The following is a 10,284-nucleotide window of genomic DNA, read 5'->3' as shown; positions in this document are numbered from 1 at the left end:
CAGTGCCCTAGTGAATTCCAATTGCCTGGATTCTTATATTACTACCCAATTATGGAAATAACCATGCAGGCAGAATTCTGGTTCCAAAGAAACCTCAAACAAGTTGAGAAAATAGGTCATTGGGTGATTAAATAAGTCTTTTTAAAAGATGCTTGCTGAGAGTTCACTATCAAGCAGTGTGCTAAGTGCTCTACATGGATCATTCATTTTGTCTTTATGACAATACTACAAAATAGGTATCATAATTATTCCCATTTTGCAAATGAAGAAACTGAGGCTAGTTAACATGCCTAAGGTCACTCAGCTAGTGAGTGGCAGGGCTGGGATCTGAATCTAGGAAGTCTAGCTCCAAACCTCAACCCCTACCCCTTGCAACACTGCCTTTCTGTTGTAATAATAATATTCCCGTGATTTTTAATTATGTACAACCCAGTTAATTATGTGGCCACTAAAAATTATCATGTAGATAGATGCTATACTTAGAAATATATTAATGTTGTATTAAGTGAAAACACAGGTTACAAAATAACGGGATGGGATGACCCTACTTCTTCTTACAAATGTGCACACATGTTATATTTGCAAAGGAAAAAATCTGGAAGAACATATGCCAAAATGTTAACAGTACTTGCTTCCAAGTGGTAGAATTTTAGATTATTTTACTTAAAATTTTGTGGTTCTTAAAAATTCTATACCTTCTAACTTCTGTTTTCTTTCATTTTCTAATCCACCTACACTAGTAAGAGATTAAAAAATATATATTTCCTTGTGCCTGCAGCAACAACTGTTAAAATCCAAATCATGGCACCAAAAATAATATATATATTTTTTCTAAGAACATTTTTCTTGACCGTAAAAGTCCAAAATATTTTACTCTAAAATATCTACAGAGCCATTTTAATTTGTTTCTCTTATAGCAAACTGTGAAACTACACCAAATATTCAAAATGAAAGTCTAAACTACTGAGTGATTTTAGAGGAACATTTTTTAAATTTATAACTAATCAAAAAATATTGATAGAGTATTGCCCAAAACACCTTTATGAAACCTTATTTAACATATTAGTTATAAAATGTTTATCAGTTTATCAATTATATAAAAATGGGGCTTTTAAGAGTATTCCATATCTTACAAAGTAAAAATAATCATTTTTAAATCCAGTTCATACTAACATGTCTCCCTGCCCTTCAAAGCCCAGGTTAAATTTGAAGTTATCTATCCAGGTTTCACTGAATTTTCCCCCAATCCAACACATACTCTCCCTCTCCCTCCCTTTCTCAGGGCATTTAGGGCTATAGAGAATTGCTCCCAGATATCCAGATAGTAGGGATAAAGTTAATTCCTGAAAGTTAAACTAGCAAAATTAGTTTTTAATACATGGGATTAGCTATCTGCTGAAGTTGTCTTTCACTACATGACACTATAAAAGCATGACACTATAAAAGCAGATTTGGCTAGAGGTAAGTAGCCAAACTATAATAGTGAAGGAACTGAATACTCATTGTAAACAGGAGTGTGGATTTCATGGAGTCCAGAACAAGTAATCCCAAGGCGCACGAGTGCACACATGCAGGGCTCGGCCTTGGCTCTGAGCCCTTGTTCATTAGCACCCTCTCGTTCCTTTATTGATCTTCCAGTGTAGACACCCCTACTGAGAAGTGAACGTGCCACCCAGCTGACAAGAGTATTTTGGCCCTTTTCCAAGTTGTGTTATTCACAGAAAATTAATAAATTGGCTTCTGGTTTTTCCATCAGTCTCTAGTATGTTGTTTTTCCTACATCTGATAAATTCTAAGTACTGACACGTTTAATTTCTTCATTTGCAAAATTAGGCTGCAGACCCCTCTGGGATAATGCCATCTGGGCAGCTCCAACCTGGACAGAGAGAGGGTGAATGCCAGGATTTACATTCTCTTCTACCCTCTCTTCACGCCTTAGCTTCGCTGGGCCTGGCGCTGTGATCCTGAGCAGGGAAAGGTTGAGGATAGAAAAAAAACATCCCAGGAAGTTCATATTCAAGAGGAAAGAGGAGAGGCAGGAGAAGTAAAAGTGCTCTAATCACCCGTCCGCCAAGCTAAGATGTCATGTTGTAGTAAATGCCAGGATCTCCCTTTTTAAGGCTGAATAATATTCCACTGTGTGTGTATTTAAACTTCTTTATTCATTCATCCATCAATGGATACTTAGATTGTTTCCACATCTTGACTACTGTGATTAATGCTACAGTGACCATGGAAGTGCAGATACTGTTTTACGAGGTCATGATTTCCTTTCCTTTGGGTAAGGAAGAAATTTACTGGGTCATATGGTAGTTCTAAAGGTAATTTCTTTAGGAAGCTTGGTACTATTTTTCATAATGATTGCACCAATCTACATTCCCACCAACTGTTTCCTTTTCTCCACACTCTCACCAACACTTGTTATCGCTCATCTTTTTTTATGATAGCCAAAGAGATACACATTTTTAAATGTACTTGATATATATTGTCAAGTTGCTTTCTAAAAGGACTGTACCAAAATATGCCAAAGTGTGATACTGTGATTTAAGAAGGAGGCAGCCAGGCAAACAAAAGCAAAGCATATGAGCCATCAGTGTGACAGCTGCCACCCAAAAAACAAAAGTGATCTTGGACAACATTGAGAACAGTCACATCCCAAACAAGGGAGATGGCGCAGTCGTACTGAGACGGGGAAGATTATACTCAAGGTATTAATTTCAATGTGGGTATGGGTATCAACAATTAACACAAATAGAGAAAAGAATCAGGATGAAGAGAAAATTGCAAACTATACTTACTGAGAATTATTAGAGCAATTGTGACTTCTTAAGCTGAAGAAGAGGGAAGGCAAAATGAACTCAAATGTATTGATGTGTCAAGCTCTGTAGTAGGCATCGCTATTCATTAGCTCCTGTATTTTCTGTGACCTTATGTCCCTAAGACACTCCCAGTCATATGTGAACACTGAAGCTAAGTAGGATTAGGGCTGCCTGGCCCTGGGTGGGAACTCTCCCTTGTGGGAAGACTATATGGAACAGTGGTTTAATGCAGCTGTGTGGCCACCAGCAAGTTACTAAACTGTTTTGCCTCTGTTTCTTTACCTGGAAAATGGGGATAACAATGGTATCTACTTCACGGGGTTCTAATTAGGAGTATGTGAAACAATATACATACCTGGCACACAGTATATAGCCAGTAAGGGTTAGCGATTATTTTCATTATCATTCCTACAACAGTTCCAGCTGTTGGAAATCATTATTTCCATTTATAGAAGAAACAGTTCAGAAAAGTTAAACAAATTAGCAAGGTCACATGTTTATTAGAAAGATAAAGCTAATATTTTGTCCCAAATCTGATTTTAAAATCTAGATTTTGTGTTTTTATATTTTCCTTTTCTTTACTTGAAGCTTCCTTCTCAATAGAAGACTTGCAGGAAAATCCGAGAGCTGATCCCGTGAGTGAAAGTTCTTTTGGACTTATTATAAAGAGAAGCTTTATAAATTTATAAAGTTTATAACTTTGTAAGTTTCTCCTTATAATAAGGAGAAAAGAAACATGTTCAAAAGTAGATTGGCATCTTTAGTAGGGTAGTAAATTATACATCACTGTTGGTGCACAAGCAGAGATTAGATGGTGACTTGTTGAGGATGTTGCAGAAGAGATCTGTGTAATTGCCTCCAAGGTGCCCTGACCTACTGTGATCAGCAATGTTTTAGGGACAGAGCTTCTATCACACAAATACACCCTATACCCTGTTTCAAGGGCAGGTGGACTTCTTGGCCAGCATCAGGGACCAAGGGTGAGTGTGGCTTCCCTGGCATCTCCAGGAAGATACATCTTTCTCCTCTGATCACTTTAGGTGATTTTTGCACATCATTTATCAGATGACTGAGTTATTTGTACCCAAATGTAAAAGGACTTTCTAGGTCATGGATAGAAGTCTTAATGCCTCTGAGCTCATACACACGGCTTCAAGACCTTCCCCTGTCACTGACCATAGCTCAGACTCTTACCCCAGGGAATCCTAGGGAAAGGAATCTCCCAGTTCTCAGGACCAGTTTTCTCACAGACTTTGTTCTTTCCCCAGCTCCTGCCAAGGATCTCGTGCCCGACTCTGTTCCAGGTGCAGAGAATGCTGCCAGGCCAGGCCACGCTGTCCTCAGGTAATGACTGTCCCAGGCCCTCAGGAAGCTGTACTATGGCTGAGGCAGAATGGAAGGAGGAAGAGAATGACCTATTGCGCAGCTCTGTGTCAACTTTTTCATTAGCACCTCAAAGCAACTCTACTTGAGCCCAGACTCTCACAACAGTGTTAAATTAATATGACATTTTATTGTTTGCAGTGTTTCTCCAAGATATCCTCTCTAATTTCTCTTCACCCGTACAAGTAAGTGTCCTTACAGATGAAGTGTCTATCAATTATGACTAGGCTGGATACATATGCAAGAAAACTCAACCAACAGTAGCTTAATCAAAATGGGATCATGTTTTATCTCATGGGAAAAGGAAGCCTAGGAGTGTAAGGCTGCTGCCATAGCTCCTCGAAATCAGGGACCCAGATTCCTTCTCTCTCTGCTTCGTCATCTTTGGTGGGTGGTTTCCATCCTCACAGCGACCTCATGGTAACCTCGCAGTTGCAGGAGTCCCAGCTGTCATCACACTCTTATCCTGGACAGGAGGAGGGAGAAAGGGTGTATTTCCCTTTCCACTTTTATTCAGAGATTTCCCATTGCCCACTGCCATCCGCGAGGAAGGCTGGGAAATGTACTTTGCTGTTTGTTTGTTTATTTTAATCTGGGCATAAATCTATTCCTGTCAATTTAGGGGTCTATTGCTAAAAAAAAAAAAAAAAAGTAAAAGAGAATGATTATTAAGGAGGTAAATAGTAGTCTGACCAAGGAAATTGGGGCTAATAAGGATTAAATGACTTGGCCAGGGTAATACAACTAGTTAGTTTCTTACACGTGCCCAAAGAAATCTTTATGACTCTACTGCTGCTGCACAACCCTTAGGACATATTGATACTTTATTCTATATAAATGGAACCCTTCTACACCTTACAGTGGTACGGCGCACGACTTGTGTAGTCATATATGGCAGCCCGTCTTTTCCTTCTGCACTCCGTAGAATTTTGTATGTAATACCTCTCATCTCAACTTCCAGGAACCCTGCCTGTCACACTCTAATCAGTTGGAGCCCAATATTCATTGCTGCATATATTACTAGAGGGGTTAGGTCACTGTCCATTTATTAGGGGCTCTCTTTCTGCCTAGGCAATAAGTCCTCTTTAGGTTTCTACATACCTGGTTAGAGCCTCTCCTGATTAGGGGAGGTGGGAAGAGGCCATAATCCTTTTCATCTGGTAACTGGGTGGGTAAATCAGATAGTTTGCACTTCGAGCCTATTTTCTTCAATTTGTGTGAAAGTATATATTAAACACCAGTTTTTAAAGGTCTCAGTTGTTTACTAGAAGCTATTCATTTTAGGGGTTACAGAAATTTTCCTACTATTATATTAATAAAGTAATGTTTTGATTTTCATCTAAATTTGATCTGTGTGTATATGTTTCCTTATTTAGAACTCTGAGAGATGGGAAGAAACAATACCACTTTCTTATAAATAAAAGAAGCCATGTTTATGGTCATTGTTTTAAAAAATTAATTATTGTATTTTATGATTATGTATCCTAATAGGACACTTTAAAAGTAACTAAATATATCCCTGAAACAGTTGCTATTTTTCCTTTCCCCTAAAAGTTGACTCTAGGGGGAACATACCAGTTGATTAAAGATTTGAGTTAGGTGGGTTCTATTATTTGAGGTTCTATTATACTAAGTCATGAATGCAATAAGCTGGGATGCTGCTTTCCTGATAAAATAGGATGTGGGTACACTTTCACGGCTAGAATTCTGTTTTTTTGAAGATGTGATCGCTGCAGCCTGAAGTCAGGAAATGAGGAAACCGACAGAGTCTTCTTCGGGCCACCTTGGGGTCTTTCAGTAAACTGAAAGTAACTGAGTGATAAAGGAATCTCCGGGAGAGGCCAGGGGAGCACCACCAGCCCATCACCTCAGAGAAGTTCAAAGCCAAGCTGCTCACAGAAAATAATGCTCAACCACAGGGCGGATGTGCTGCTTTTCACACCCCACATCGTTTATCTGAAAGGCAAAGGCAGTAAGTTCTTGCAGGGTTCACTATGTTAGGATTGGTCCAGAAGAAGAGAGAAAAAACACACGAAGGGTCCTCTTCCCGTGTTTTCCTGGCTTGCTTGTTTCTCCTAGGCACATTCCTTAGACCTTATTTCCTCACTTTTTCAACAGGAAATTATAAAATTAAAACAATTATTTTTAACCCTTAGGGGTATTCATTTAATTAATATGTTCACTGTTATGTCTATTGTGAAAACAGGAGGAGCTCCCTGGGAAGTGAATGCAAATTCCACGTGGACAAATGACAAGAGCATTAATTAGCTCAACATGCCACTAAGGCTTTAATTCTAATAGTCTATTAAATAAATGAGTAATAAGAGATTCCAAAAAGAATTAGTTTTCCAGAAGAATTATGCTTCAAAAAGCCAGAGTAATGTAATCAATTAAGCCCCCAAAATAAGCCAATTAAGTAAAAAAAAAAACAGAAATATTCAAATATCCTTTGGTATGTGGGCACTATCAAGTTCTCACTGGCCTCCCTACTTATTGTGCCTACAAAATAATGTAAAAAAAAAAAAAAACCTTTACAGTCATCCCACACATGCATCTTGTTTAGGAAGGGCAGAAAGTTGCCCAGTTATTTGCCCAGTTTGGATATAACTTAAAGGCTACTCAAAATATTTCTGCTGAAAGCATGCTTGAATGCAGAGGCATTGGAAAAAAAAGTCGTCTGGACCGGCTGTTGAGCACAAACTATCACCGGACGATTTTAGCACCATTCAACTCCTGCTACAACCACATTAATGGGTATGGAAATTCTGTACGTTCTGTTAAATGATTTGCATACTGGAGCAGTACGCAAATACTGGAACAGAAGCCCAGAGCTTAGCTCTCTTGCATTTCCCACACTCTTCTCTGAACTCCTGTCTCACTTATGATCAATACCACATAGTTTACTGAGTAGTCATGCAATGCTCTATTGTGTGGGTCCCCAAGCAGATTGGAAGCTCCATATGCAGCAGGGACCATTTTTATATTTATCATGTGTCTCCCGCAGTCCCTTTACAGAACTGACCATGCTTACTTGCATTTATTCATCCGTTCATTCAACTAATGTGTAGCAAGAGCCTATTGTGTGCCAGAACCCATTCTACATACATGTTGCGAATATGAACTGCACAAGGTGTCTGCTCCGTATAAGATCTCTAATAGGGCTTAAATCTGAATGAAATGAGAAGGGACAGTAAACAAACAAGAAAAATACCAGAGGTAACAGATATGATAAAAAGAATTAAAATAGGGTGATATGATAGAAAGGAACTGAGTGCTACATTGAATTGGGTGGTCAGAGAATACCTAAGAGGCGACATCTAGCTAGAGATGTAAATAACAAAGAGCTTCTTAATGAACTGGGTTGGCATGTACAAAGGAACTAGGAGAGGCCCTGTGTGGCCAGAGCATAGCGAGAGAGGAGCATATGAATGAGGTGGGAGAATAGCAGGAGAGAGATCTTGGGATTTTTAGAACCCAGTTAGGCATGTGGATTGTATTCTAAATGCAGCTCAGGGTTTTACCCAGAAAGTTAAATATTCTCATTTGCATTTTTAAAGAATTTTGCTAGCTATTGTTTGCAATGGGAGGCAAAAACAAGGAAACAGAGAGAACAATTACATTATTGCAATAGTCCATGAGAAAGATTTTGTTGTTTGAATGAAGGCCGTATTAACACAGATGGAGAAAAGCAGATGAAGGAGATGTTTTGGAGGTACAGTCAAGAGGATTTGCCGATGAATCTGTTGTGGGAGAATGATGAAAAAAGAAGGAAACCAAGGATTGCTCAGATTTTTGGCTTAAGCAATTGAATAAATGATGAAGACGTTCACTGAGCTGTATGAAGAACAGTTGTGCAGGAGATAAGGGTGGAAGGGGAGTCAAGAATTGTCTTTGATTTGAGATGCTAATTGAAGACATCCAGGTTGAAAGGCCAACTAGGCAGTTGAATATGCAGTTCCTGAAAAAAGTGTCATTGGCTCCTATATGGTATCAGAAACCACGGGACTGCACGAGAACACATCTTATGGTTAGGAAGAGAAGCTAAGAGGGGCCCTTCCTGTTTACATTAGTTATTAGCAGATAAGCAAGCTAAACAAATAAGACTGTGAGGCAATGGATTTTCACAGCATATAAAGCAGAAGGTTGAGAGTAAGTATTAGATTCCCTTCTCTGTTTTAGCAGAAGAGGACACTGATAGTGGCAATTTGATATCTTCACTAAGTCATTCAAAATAATAAAAACACCTGAAAATGTCACTGAGTACTGGAAGAATGAACATCGTATATTCATTGCACTTCTATTTTAGTAAATGTATGCATGTGTTTCACATATTTCACAAACTAGACTGATCATATCATGATTAAATAGAAAATTGAAAAGACATCTGCCTAAGACGGCTCTGTAATTCTTTTGACCTATGAAATACAAAAATAAAAAAAAAGCTTGCTGGCATTTTTATCATGGTTCCCTTGAATAAATGTTATTTGTAATAAGTATACAAATAAAACTGGGCTGGGATAATGTAGTTCTTTCCTAGAGAAGAAAGTAAAATGCTTCTTCTTAAAATGCACATTTTCCCACCAATAGTGTATAAGCGTTCCTTTCTCTCTGCATCTGAGCCAGCATCTATTGTTTTTCCATTTTTTAATAAATTAGTACAACCCCTATGGAGAACAATATGGAGATTTCTCAAAGAACTAAAAGTAGACCTACCATTCGATTCAGCAGTCCCACTACTGGGACTACTCCTTTCCAAAGGAAAAGATGTCATTTTATCAAAGAGGTACCTGCACTCGAATGTTTATTGCAACATAATTCACACTTGCAAAGATATGGAATCAACCCGAGTGCCCATCATTCATAAGTGGATTAATAATTTGTGAGCAGATTAACAATTCATGAGTGGATTCATAATTCATGAGTAGATTACCAAAAGGTGGTATATGTATACCATGGAGTACTACTCCACCATAAAAAAAGGATGACTTAATGCCTTTTGCAGCAATCTGAAAGGAATTGAATCATTATCCTAAGCAAAATATCTCATGAACTGAAAAAAAGCATCACATGTACTCTCTAATAAATTGGAACTAACCGACAGGCACACAAGTGTATAAAGGGAAGTAAAAGTCATCGGAAATCAAGTAGGGGGAAGGAGGGAGGAGAGGAGCAAAAACACACCTAACAGGTGCAGTGAACACTATTTGGGTGATGGGTACATTTATAACCCTGACTTAAGCCATGTAACAAATACATTTGTACCACCTTAGTATTTTGAAATAAATAAATAATTCTCAAAAATAAACTTAAGCAAAAAAAAGCAAAAACAGGATATTTTGTAATTACAGAAGTAATGTAACATATTGTTATTATTATTAAAACATCAAATGTAAAGCTAAAGCCCACCTTGGCAACATCCCCTACTCTCAGGCCTGTCCCTAGAAGTAAGCATTTTACCAGTTGTGTACAAATCTCTCAAATCCTTTGCTCCCTTGAGTGTGTGTGCTTACGTGTGCATGTGTGCATGCGTGTACCTACATGTGCATGTGTTTGTGTGTAATAGATGCTGTTGCTTGTGTGTATGTGTGTGCATGTGCATACGTGTGCATGTGTGCATGCATACATGTGTATGGGTTTGAGTGTGTGTAATAGATACGGTTGCTGCCTCGCCCAGATTCGGTTGCTGCCTCGCCCAGATTCCCTTTTCTGCTGCTGCTAGAGTTGGCTAAAAGAAACTCAGAGCTTTCCTTTTCTCTGGAGAATTGCCCTTGGCCAAAGAGAGCTGTGACTGCTCCCCTGCACTCCTAGGGGAAGAGGGCAGAGCATGCTTGGTCTGTAACAGGAGACACAGGGATACAAAATGGCCTCAAGGTGGGACCCACTCTGATGCAGTTCAATCTTGCTGAGCAGGGCTCCACCTGAGACCACATTGTTGCTCAGCATTCTTCCCTATCCTACCCTACTTCCCTCATGACAGCTCTACCCAGCTTCTCATGACAGCTCTTTCCCAATAAATTGATAAATCCCTCGAGTAAGAATCACCATCTCAGATTCACTATGGTTCTAATTTGCCTTTTCAGAT

This window comes from Lemur catta, chromosome 6 (assembly GCF_020740605.2).
Source record: "Lemur catta isolate mLemCat1 chromosome 6, mLemCat1.pri, whole genome shotgun sequence".
Taxonomy (NCBI): Eukaryota; Metazoa; Chordata; class Mammalia; order Primates; family Lemuridae; genus Lemur; species Lemur catta.
The sequence above is the reverse complement of the archived record's forward strand: the minus strand, read 5'-3'. Positions refer to the sequence as shown.